At 36.9% G+C, this 12,641-nt stretch overlaps 1 long non-coding RNA gene across 1 annotated transcript in view; it reads right to left on the minus strand.

Annotated features, from left to right (window-relative positions):
* Positions 1–12,186, minus strand: part of LOC150076572 (uncharacterized) — a 40,262-nt gene extending 28,076 nt beyond the window's left edge. The window contains exons 1-2 of the long non-coding RNA XR_016547811.1: positions 12,024–12,186; positions 3,097–3,215 (exon numbers count right to left, since the gene is read on the minus strand). This is a non-coding gene — a long non-coding RNA (uncharacterized LOC150076572). The remainder of the gene's footprint in view (positions 1–3,096; positions 3,216–12,023) is intronic.
* Between the last annotated feature and the right edge of the window lie 455 nt (positions 12,187–12,641).

A 12,641-nucleotide genomic window follows, 5' to 3' on the forward strand; every position in this document is an offset into this window, starting at 1 on the left:
CATGGGATATATACAAATTAACACGTGACACAGATAGATACAAGTTGATCTGTAACCAAGTTATAAAAGAGGTTAGGCAGGCAAAGGCAGATTACGAGAAATCTTTGGCAAGGGATGCAAAGAAAAACAGCAAAGAGTTCTTTACTTATGTAAACTCTAGAAGGAAGGGGATGAATCAGATTGGTCCACTTGATATCGATGGGTCAACTGCTCAGGTAGTTAACAAACTAAATGAATATTTTGCATTGACATTCACACATAAGGAGTTATTCAGCGAAGGGAATGCCAGAGGTGTATTCAACTCTGGCAGTAAGCTAGAGAATCTTGTAATAACTGAGAGTAAAGTGGAGGAGAAATTGTTGAAGATAAATACAAGAAAGGCACCTGGGGTGGATGGGATCTATCCAGTTATATTAAAGGAGGCAGCAAAGAAAGTAAGCAAACCCTTAGCCATAATTATGAGAGCTTCCTTGGACTCAGGGGAAGTGCCCATGGCCTGGAGATGTGCAAATGTGACCCCAATTCACAAAGGAGGATCAAAGGGCAACACAAGTAATTATAGACCTGTTAGTTTAACTTCTGTTCCCGGAAAATTAATGGAGGCACTGGTTAAAGAAGCACTGCAGGATCATCTTTTTTTTTTTTCTTTTTTTTTTTAAGAAAACCCCAAGCACTAAAGGTATCAAAACCTATAGTACTTAGTACCGTGCATGGGTTGAAGAAGTATGGGGGGAGGGGGATGCCGGAAACTTTGCTCTAGAGACTAAACATGGGTTTCACCACCTCAAGCCTCCAATAAGCAAGGTGGTGGTATTTCACCGGTTGATGAGAGTCATCTACCACCAGACAAGACTTCAGTTATAGCTTAGGCACAGCATGGTTTTGTTAAGGGGAAGTCTTGCCTGACTGATTGCATACTATGATGCAGTCACAAAAGAACTGGATGCAGGGAATAACTTTGATATTATATACTTGGATCTTAGAAAGGCTTCTGATACTGTTGCACATGGATTTCTGCAACAGTATCAAAAATGTGTTGCACCTCAATTTGCACAAATTCAAATTGAGGAAGGACGGATGTCGGATAGATGTGCGGAAATTTGCCTTTAGCCAGCGGGCAATTGGTTTGTGGAATAGACTTCCATCACTTGTTGTTGAAGTTGATAGCCTAAACAAATTTAAGGCTCAGCTGGACAAATATTTCGAACGAACGGAGGGGTGAAATGGGAGTAGTGGTTGTGTTTTTTTTTTTTTTTTTTTTGGCTGATGCTGAATAAGCTTGCTTTCTTGCATTATATGCCTCTACTAATGCTAATGGAAGACTGCTGCACAAATTGGAGCAGTGTGGCATTGGAGGCAAATTGCTGCTATGGATAAAGGGGTGGTTGAGGGGGAGAAGGCAGAGAGTGGTAATCAATGTACACTGCTCATCGTGGACTAATTTTATTAGTGGAGTCCCTAAGGGTTCAGTATTGAGTCCATTATTGTTTTCTGTATTTATAAATGATATTGATGATGGTATATCAAGCTTAATGTCCAAGTTTGCAGACGATACGAAGGTTGGCAGGGTTGTCAAGGACACTACTGACACTATGCTACTGCAACAGGATCTGGAAAGGTTGAGCAGATGGGCTGAGAGGTGGCAAATGAAGTTTAACATTGACAAATGTAAAGTACTACATATGGGAAACAGCAACCCCAGAGCAACGTATCAACTCTGTGGTACTACACTGACAGTGGCAGAGAATGAAAGGGACCTGGGGGTGGTTGTGCAGGCAGATAGGAAGTTTTCTGAGCAGTGCAGACAGGCTGCAAGAGTAGCTCATGGTGTATTGTCGATGATATACAGGAATTTTTCTAGCAGGGATAAGGAGGTGATTATTCCCTTGTATAAAGCAATGGTCAGGCCACACCTAGAGTGCTGTATACAGGTCTGGAGGCCTCATTTCAAGAAGGATGTAGAGATGCTGGAACGAGTACAGAGAGGGGCAACAAGATTGGTGAATGGAACAAAGGGGTGCTCTTATGAAGAAAGGCTTAAGTTTTGCAAATTACAGTGTCTGGAGACTAGGCACCAGCGAGGTGATCTGATAGAGGTGTATAAAGCCTTGAATGGTTTGAGCATGCTCAATGCTGATGGGATTCTTCCTCTTGCTCAGAATATTCACCTGAGAGAGTATAAATTCAAATTGAGGAAAGACAGATGTAGGATAGACGTGAGGAAATTTCCCTTTAGCCAGCGGGTGGTTGGTTGGTGGAACAGACTTCCATCCCTTATCGTGGAAGTTGATAGCCTAAATAAGTTTAAGGCTCAGCTGGACAGGTATTTCGAACAAACCGAGGGGTGAAGTGGTTATTTATTTATTTATTTATTTTTTTGGCTGATGCTGCATAAGCTTGCTTTCTTTCATCAAATGCCTCTACTAATGCTAATGCTTCCATTGATCTTCCAATGGAAAGACATTAGATGAATCCTGAACAATCTCGATATAAGGAGTCTTCAGGTCCTAATGACATTTCTCCACTTATTAAAATGTGTGCACAGATGTTCCATTTTTAAGGTGTGTTAAGACACACACATACACCAATTCCATCTATATGTAAGACCTCGACCCCCAGTGGATGGGCTTTCGTGAAATATAAAATTTCATGAAAGTCCATCCAATCAAATATAAAAATTCTTGAAATTTTATAATTGATCAAAAAATTAGCCTTAATTCTAAATTTAATTAAAATTAACAAAAGTAGAACACTAGCAATTATTTCTTTTTTCCATATAATTTGTAAACAAAGAAATTCATGGACTAAATATAGTTTTAATGCAGTATTGTTAGTTTTAGAAAGTCCATGTATGTGCGTTGTTATGTAAAACTCATGGTGTCTCTTGTGAAGATATATATATAGAGAGAGAAAAGAATTTTTAAAACAGTGTATATGGGAGGAGAGTGTAAAATTAGTTTTATTAAGTGTTCTATAAGGTTACAATCTGAGTAATTAATTGATAAAGAGATAACCATTTACTTTTCACTTCTATTAATCATAGAAAAAAAAAAGAGACAAAAATAATCATCTATTTAAAAAAAATCAAATGCACACCTGAAATGTAACACATTGCGTACTTCAGCTAACTTGTTGTATCTCCTTTGTACACCCTTTTGTTTTGCTGGTGTTTTTCCTCCTGCATGGAAATTTGCTCATTGCTTCAATAACTGAAACTACAGCACATTTCATATTTGGTTATCTACTGCTTTTATCATATTAATAAAAAAAAACAAACTAAATTAATTAAATTAAACAACAAAAACTTATTTTCACCAGGAGAAGGGCCCTCAACCCTGTGGAAGATTAGCACAGCAATAGGCGTCACAGTGATGCTGCCTGTTATGAAAAAAGACTAAATAAATTGATCCCCCAAAACAAAAGCATTCTCCTGAACAAGAAACAATTGATTCAAGTTTAAAAAAAATAAAGAATTGAGAGAATAGAGGTATCACAGGCATGGTTTTTTCAGGATTTAATGATTTCTTTGTGACCTTAAAAGTTTTATTTCCATACATAATAACTGGGGTGCCTCCGTAGCCAGGTGGGCAGGAGCAGCAGTGCTTAGCACACGCTTCTTGTGATTAGAGCGGGGTTCGAGCCATGCCCACCAAATACGGAGGATGCGGAAAGATCGGGGAATGACTATCGCATATCCCCGGAGCAATATGGCCTTAGTTGCTAATGCTCCTAAAAACCAAATAACAAACATAATAACTGCTGAAAAGTGAAAAAGCATATACAACCTATGGCTGAAGAAACTGAGGGAACTAACTAATCTGCAAAAAAAAATACGTTCTTTTCGGGCCAACTTAACCTATTGGCAGTCGCAAAAAGAATTGTTTTCCCTCTATGTGCATGGAGTTAACTTCCCCCATATGTCTACATTCGAAAAATCAGCAAAAAAAATTCAAAATTGCTCAATTTTGATGTCACGTTTATTTTCAATTATTTCTGTACACAACTGTGAAAAATCCATTTTTACTTTAAAAACATATTTAATTAATTTTTGAAATTAAAACTCCCTTTAGAGTTCTGTGAGCAAAATACAAATTGAAACACCACCATTCTTCTATGAATATATGAAATGTGGACCTCTCGTCCCAATATTTGTGATTCCAGATATGTACTTCAATATCACGAAGACTAGAGAATGTTAATGATTGGAGGTAAGTGTGTCAGTAATGCCAGCTAGTTATTATTACTTGTATGTGACAGATTCCATTCAACATGTGCATATAATTAGGTTTAACTTAATTCCTGAATTTTTCCTAACTACAATAATTAACAGAGATTACTGAAATTTTCATTGGGGAAATTAAAGAAAACTTTTTTCCAAAAATAGCTATTGGAAGTTTCAGCAATATGGTCAGAGTAGAATGCAAAGTACAAATGGCTGAAATATTATTTGGGGTTTCATTAACCCCTGCAAGACAGACTTGAGGTTTAAAAAACCAAACATATGAAATGTGAATTGTTGATTCACCCATTGGCAAATAAACAAAGCTGAAACACACAAATCCAAATATGCAAAATAAAATTATATCAAAACAAATAACACAATATCAGTTAATATTCATTAAGAATAAGAACAGGTGCAGGTATACTTGAGTTTACACCAATGCTAGGAATTTAGTAGATAAATTTGATGAATTTGAAGTGCTGATCAAGGCATCAAAGGCAGATATTGTTGGGATATCAGAGACGTGGTGTCACACAGATATAAGGAATGCAGAATTGGAATTTGGAGAGTACAATGTGTACAGAAAGGACAGACAGGATAAGAAGGAAGGGGGGGGGGGTTATGCTGTTAGTTAAGAAACAAAATCTAAGGAAATTTATCCAGTTGACATGGGTGGACAGTGCAATGTTGAGTCAGTTTGGTGTGACATAAGCATTGGGAAAGCAAAATTGAGAATAGAAGTGTATAATAGGCATAATGAGTATAATGAACAACTATACAGAGAAATAGTGGGCCAGTAAATCGTATTGTCTTATAATGGAGGATTTTTACCTTCCCAGATATTGGCTGGAACATGTGGTTTGGTCACTCATACACTAGCAAGGCTTTTTGAATTTATTGGATGATTGTTTTCTACAGCAGCATGTTCAAGAGGCAACCAGAGGAAGTAATATCTGATCTGATTATCAGTAGTGATTCTTCATGCATTAAGAATCTGCAGATAAAGGAACTACTAAGTGACATCACTATGTTCTGATGTGGGATTTACCCAAAGATGTAACTACCATCAGGGGTAAAGGGTAGGGATTTTGCTTTTGTAAGGGTGACTACAGTGGTCTGAGTTTTTAAATTCTATGCCATGGTACCAACTAATGATGTTACCAACAGCAAATTCTAAATGGAAAGAATTCAAAGAATTAATCTTGGAAGCTACTAGGCTTTTCATACCAACTAAGAAATATTGTTCAAGATTTAGGCCTAAATCAATGTCAGATGAACTAATGACACTCGTAGCAGAGAAAGATACATGGGATGCATATAAATAATCAAGTGACACAGAAACCTATGGTAGATAATTAATTGGTCTTTCATTTCAGACCTCTTTCTTTTTGAAAATGTTGCTGACAGCCAGCAGTAATCAAGTCACAAAGGAGGTTAGCCAGGCAAAGACAGATTATGAGAAATTTTTAGCAAAGGATGCAAACAGTTCTTTACATATGTAAACTCTAGAAGGAAGGGGGATGAATCAGATTGGTCCACTTGATATTGATGGTTTGACTGTTGATGATCCTGCTCAGGTAGCTGACAAACTGAATGAGTATTTTGCATCTACATTCACACGTGAGGAGTTATTCAGAGGGGGAATGTCAGAAGTTTATCAAACTGGCAGGGAGCTAAATGGTTTTGTAATTACTGAGAGCAAAGTTGCAGGAGAAATTGTTGAAGTTAAACATAAGGAAGGCACCTGGAGGTGGTGGGATCTATCCAGTTATATTAAAGTTGGAGCAAAGGAGGTAAGCAGGCCCTTAGCCATGATTATGAGGGAATCCATGGACTCGGGGAATGGAGATGCGCAAATGTATCCCCAATTCAAAAATGGGGATCAAAAGGAGACACTAGTAATTACAGACCTGTTAGTTTAACTTCTGGTCCGGGAAAATTAATAGAGGCACTGGTTAAATTAAAGAAGCGCTGCAGGATCATCTAGACAAGACTGCAGTTATGGTTCAGACATGGGTTTATTTGTCTTGTCTGACCAATTTGATTGGATACTATGATGCGGTCACCTAGGAACTAGGATGCAAAAAATAATTTTGATATCAAAATTTATTTTCAAATAAAGTGACATTTCCTGAAATATTTTTGCAACTGTTTATATCTGATTTGTTTATTGTCCAGCCTTAAAATCTCTTAAACAATAAATGGTACCTAAGGTTGTAGGATTTCTGTATAATTTTGTTTCAATTATATTTGTTTACTAAACACTTAGTTATGTAAACAAGGGAAGTGGATATTTCAAAACTATGTAAAAAATGTTCTAAGTAAACTATCTGTAAAGGATCATCAACAAAACTGAGATAATAACTGAGAGCAAAGTGGAGGAGAAATTGTTGAAGTTGAACATAAGAAAGCACCTGGAGTGGATGGGATCTATTCAGTTATATTAAAGGAGGCAGCAAAGGAAGTAAGTAATCCCTTAGTCATATTTATGAAAGCTTCCTAGGACTCAGGGGAGGTCCCCATGGACTGGAGATGTGCAAATGTGGCCCCAATTCTCAAAGGAGAACAAGGGGTGACAAAGGAAATTACAGACCTGTTAGTCTATCTTTTGTTCTGGGGAAAATAATGGAGTCACTGGTTAAAGTCGCTTAGACAAGACTTCAGTTATAATTCAGACACAACACGGGTTTGTTAAGGGTGATTCTTGTCTGGCAAATTTGATTGGATACTATTTAGCATTAGCATTAGCAGAGGCATATGATGCAAGAAAGCAAGCTTATTCAGCATCAGCCAAAAAAAAAAAAAAAAACCCACTCCCATTTCACCCCTCCGTTCATTTGAAATACCTGTCCAGTTGAGCTTTAAATTTGTTTAGGCTATCAACTTCAACAACAAGTGATGGAAATCGGTTCCACCAACCAACCACCCGCTGGCCAAAGGCAAATTTCCGCACATCTATCCGACATCCGTCCTTCCTCAATTTGAATTTATGCCCTCTGAGGTGATTATTCTGAGAAAGATGAAGAATCCCATTGGCATTGAGCATGCTCAAACCATTCAAAGCCTTATACACCTCTATCAGATCACCTCGCCGGTGCCTAGTCTCCAGACTCTGTACTTTGCAAAACTTAAGCCTTTCTTCGTAAGAGCAACCCTTTGTTCCATTTACTAATCTTGTTGCCCTTCTCTGTACCCGTTCCAGCAGCTCTACATCCTTCTTGAAATGAGGCCTCCAGACCTGTATACAGTACTCAAGATGCGGCCTTACCATTGCCTTATACAAGGGAATAATCACCTCCTTATCCCTGCTAGAAAAATTCCTGTATATCATTGACAAGACACCATGAGCTACTCTTGCAGCTCGTCTGCACTGCTCAGAGAACTTCATATCTGCCTGCACAATTACCCCCAGGTCCTTTTCATTCTCCACCACTGTCAGTGTAGTACCGCAGAGTTGATACATTGCTCTGGGGTTACTGTTTCCCATATGCAGCACTTTACATTTGTCGATGTTAAACCTCATTTGCCACCTCTCAGCCCATCTGTTCAACCTTTCCAGATCCTGTTGCAGCAGCATAGCGTCAGTATTGTCCTTAACGACCCTGCCAACCTTTGTATCATCTGCAAACTTGGACATTAAACTTGATATCCCATCATCAATATCATTCATAAACACCGAAAACAACAACGGACCCAACACTGAACCTTGAGGAACTCCACTAATAACATTAGTCCACGTTGAGCAGTGTCCATTGATTACCACTCTCTGTCTTCTGCCACTCAACCATCCCCTTATCCATAGCAGCAATTTGCCTCCAATGCCACACTGCTCCAATTTGTGCAACAGTATCAGAAGCCTTTCTAAGATCCAAATATATAATACCAAAGTTATTCCCTGCATCCAGTTCTTTTGTGACTACATCATAGTATCCAATCAAATTGGTCAGGCAAGACCTGCCCTTAACAAAACCATGCTGCGTCTGAGCTATAACTGAATTCTTGTCTAGATGATCCTGCAGTGCTTCTTTAACCAGTGCCTCCATTAATTTACCTGGAACAGAAGTTAAACTAACAGGTCTATAATTACTTGTGTCAGCCTTTGAACCTCCTTTGTGAATTGGGGTCACATTTGCACATCTCCAGTCCATAGGTACCTCCCCTGAGTCCAAGGAAGCTCTCATAATTATGGCTAAGGGATGTGGTCACAAAGGAACTGGATGCAAAAAATAATTTTGATATCATATACTTGGATTTTAGGAAAGCTTTTGATACTGTTGCAGATGGAAGACTATTGTACAAATTAGAGCAGTTTGGAATTAAGGGCAAATTGCAGCTAGGGATAAAGGGATGGTTGAGTGCTAGAAGGCAGAGAGTGTAATCAATGGATTTCCCATGTGTAGTACTTTTCATTTGTCAATGTTAAACTTCATTTGCCACCTCTCAGCCCATCTGATCAACTTTTCTAGATCCTGTTGCAGCAGTGTACTGTCATTAGTGTCATTAACAACCCTGCCAACCTTGGTATTGTCAGCAAACTTGGACATTAAGCCTGATATACCATCATCAATATTATTTATAAATACAGAAAACACCAATGGACCCAACACTGAACCCTGAGGGATTCCACTAATAACATTGGTCCATGATGAGCAATGTCCATTGATTACCACTCTCTGTCTTCTCCCACTCAACCACCCCTTTATCTCTAGCAGCAATTTGCCTCCAATGCCACACTGCTCCAATTTGTGCAGCAGTCTTCCATGTCCAACAGTATCAAAAGCTTTTCTAAGATCCAAGTATATAATATCAAAGTTATTCCCTGCATCCAGTTCTTTTGTGACTGCATCATAGTATCCAATCAAATTGGTCAGGCAAGACTTCCCCTTAACAAAACCATGCTGTGTCCGAGCTATAACTGAAGTCTTGTGTAGATGATCCTGCAGTGCTTCTTTAACCAGTGCCTCCATTAATTTTCCTGGAACAGAAGTTAAACTCACAGGTCTATAATTATTTGTGTCAGCCTTTGATCCTCCTTTTGAATTGGGGTCACATTTGCACATCTCCAGTCTATGAGTACCTCCCCTGAGTCCAGAGATCACAATGATTTCAAGATATTCCACTGTGTTGAACTTTTTTTAATAAAAATAAAAATATTGATCTGTAATAACAGTAATAAAAAAAAAAATTGTAATAAACAGGAACAATCATTGTACCAATGCAGCATGCTTTCTTTACCAGCATTGAAAGGTACTCTATTGAGTACAACATTAGATAGCTGAATGCACGTGGGATTCCTTCCAAACAAAAAAAAAAAAAAAAAATTGGCAGAATATTGATAATGCAACTACAAATTTGTATTATAAAAAGAGGAGATTGAATACTTGATGATAATACTGTCATTATCATTAATTTGTGTGCTGGAAAAGGATCTATCTGCCTTCCTGTGAAAGTAATGCAAAATTGATGGAAAATTAGTACTATCTAGAAAGAAAATTTATTTTACCAATAGTTTTTAAATGTTCCACTTCATTTCAAAAACTGGTTACAAAGCAAACTGAAGAGGATGATTTTGACTTTGTCATAGGCATTTCTAGTGCCAAGGTTGTGGAGAGTCTAAAACAAGAGGTTCTGTTTTTTTAGCTGAAGTAGCATAAATCTCACCAGTCGGTAGTGCATCGTTTTCAAATTTGAAATTTTTTCTGGACAAGTTTCTAGTACTTCTGGTGTTGTTAATAATAAATAAATGGATAAAGCAATAGATGCTTGCATTGTTGGCCCTGTAGTTTTGGTATGAGACACTACCAAACATTATGAAAGAATTTACATACAGTATTCCTTGGTTAGGGAACCTTGAAATATAACAAATTATCCTAAGTCGTGCCTAGCATTTTAAAATTACTCAGCAATGCTTGGGAATGAGAGAATATTCAAGCCAGAATGGAAAGAGACAAAAACTAAATTCAGATCTTCTCTTTATGGGTCTATCATTTCAGACCTCTTTCTTTTTGAAAATGTTCCACTGTTATTATGAACAAAAAACTGTGACTCAACATTTCTGAAGATGGAGAAATAACTTCAGTTGATGTCTGATAGAATATCCAAAGAGAAATCCACAGACAGAAAAATGAAAGGCACACTAATGTTTTAAAAGTACTGGTTTACCCTATGGTATTTTAATATAAAATAGGTATGTACTTTGCCAGTGAAATTTCATTTCTATTGCTTGTGCTGAAAAACTTTTTTTATGAAAAATCTCCTGTTTTGCTCCTTTTTACCAGAAAACATGGTTGTGTGTGTCTGTATTGTTTTTTCCTGATTACATATGCCCAATCTCCAGCTTTTTGAAAGTAAGTCAAAAATTGGCAGCCATCCTCATCCATACGTTTTTTAATTGAAATTTATGTCCCCTATTGTGTGTTGTCTGAGAAAAAGTAAGGATACATCAGCATATAGTTAATTCATTAATTGGCCTTAAACACTTCAATGAAGTTTTTTAGAACTGAAGTCTTTCTTGGAAAAAATACCTTTTTTTGCTATTAATTAATCTTGTTGCTGTGCTTTGCACCCATATGGAACAGTGTAGACATATGCAGTACTCAAGATTACAACTGAATCAAACCACTGATACAGAATGTCTCTGTATCAGTGGTTCCCAAACTGTGCTCCACAGGTCCCAAGGGATCCCTGAATATTTCACAGGGGATCCTTGGATAATTTCTGTAATGGCTTCTTTGAATTTTACTTATTTTTTGAAACAAAATCTAAATATCGTTGCAGACAAGGACTGTGAGATGAAAAGACAACACCATTTTTCACATGAGGCACGATTGATTATATACTTGAATAGTGAAAATTTATTATTCAGTTAATTTTTTTTGTGTGTCAGTCTGAAAAAGATAGATTGTAAACATATAAATCAGTTCTGAGATATAAATTTTAATTTTGGATACCTAACATCCAGACACCCCATATTTAACTGAGCTAGAATGTGAGGTGTGTGGTCATTTTTCGAAGCCAAAAGGGGTCCTCAAGCAAAAGTTTAGGAAACACTGTGCTAAAAAGTTTGGGAAATATCGGCAAAATTTCATAAATATTGGGCTAATAGAAATTCTCCCTCTCTCAAAATTGAGTTATCTCTGTACCAGGTATAAAGGGTTGACACTTTTAGGATCAATTCAGGAACTGAAAAACAGTGAACTTTTTTTTTTCATCAAAAACAACAAAGTTCATACAAACATACCCAAAATTGCTGTTTCTTTGTTACAGCCATTTTTTTTTTTTTTTTTTTCTCTCCAGAATTATCCAGTAAAAAGTGCCTAGTACCTGGGTAGGCAAAACCACATTACAGCAGCATTGGTAGGTAGGTATAAAAGTTGATTACTGTTCTCCTATGCATAATCCAAATTTATTTTGAAATTATTTTACTTTTTAACTGCATTGCCCTTGGAATTAGGAGTGGGTTTGCAATTGCATGGGGGTGGTGGGGGGGGAGCCTGGTGACAGACCCAAAGGATGACGGCATAGGCTACTGAAGCTGTCTTATCACCATAAGATGTTTTTTTTTTTGTATTTGTTTCCTATAATAATGTCCTTACAATGCTATTTTTATACATTCTTGTGTTGTTTTCTGGTGAGGTTGGCTTTACAAGAAATGATGTTATCAGTTTTTAACAAAAAGTAGGAGAGAATCCACACAATTTAGAATTAACATATGGACAGAAATTATCAAGCTTAATTGCTTCTTTTGATTTGCCTGGAAGATTAATGGGAAAATATGATAAGAATTTAAGGAATGATTTACCTGAAGTTCTTGCTGCCCAACATAATATGTAGTTTATTGGCACTCCAACTCATTTTAGTTCAGTAGATAGAGAATTTTCAGTGAGCATTTCTCTCATACATGAGCTTTACATTATACAGAAAAGTAGAATTGGCCTCAAATTTTCAGCTCTTAGTCATCAGGATGTTATAGGATCAGTTCAAGTTCAATACCCACTGTCAAAAATATAATGGTTTTGGGTATCAAACGTTATTCAAAGAAACACTCAGACCAATAACAAACTTTTAGCTTTTTGTTAATTCTTAGTAGCCTTTTAGGACCAATTGTAATTCAAAAAACACCCCCATTCCCCAAATAAAAACTGTATGTATAAATCAAAGTATACCTATTAGTAGTGGAAAGTGATTCAAGAAAGAAAGTTCATACAACAGCAGCAAAAAAAAAAAAAAAAAAAAAATCATTTATGCATACCGCTAATAATAACGCTAGCCAACAAAAAATATTTTTTGCCATAACTCTGCAATGAAAACGCATGATTCTGGAAGAAATAAAAGCGCTGATTCCAAAAATCACCATAAAAAGTCTCTCACATCTACATCAAAAGATGTACCAAACATTTAATGTTAAAATAAAAGGATA

Source organism: Mastigoproctus giganteus, chromosome 13, assembly GCF_048544385.1.
Source record: "Mastigoproctus giganteus isolate SK-2022 chromosome 13, ASM4854438v1, whole genome shotgun sequence".
Classification (NCBI taxonomy): domain Eukaryota; kingdom Metazoa; phylum Arthropoda; class Arachnida; order Uropygi; family Thelyphonidae; genus Mastigoproctus; species Mastigoproctus giganteus.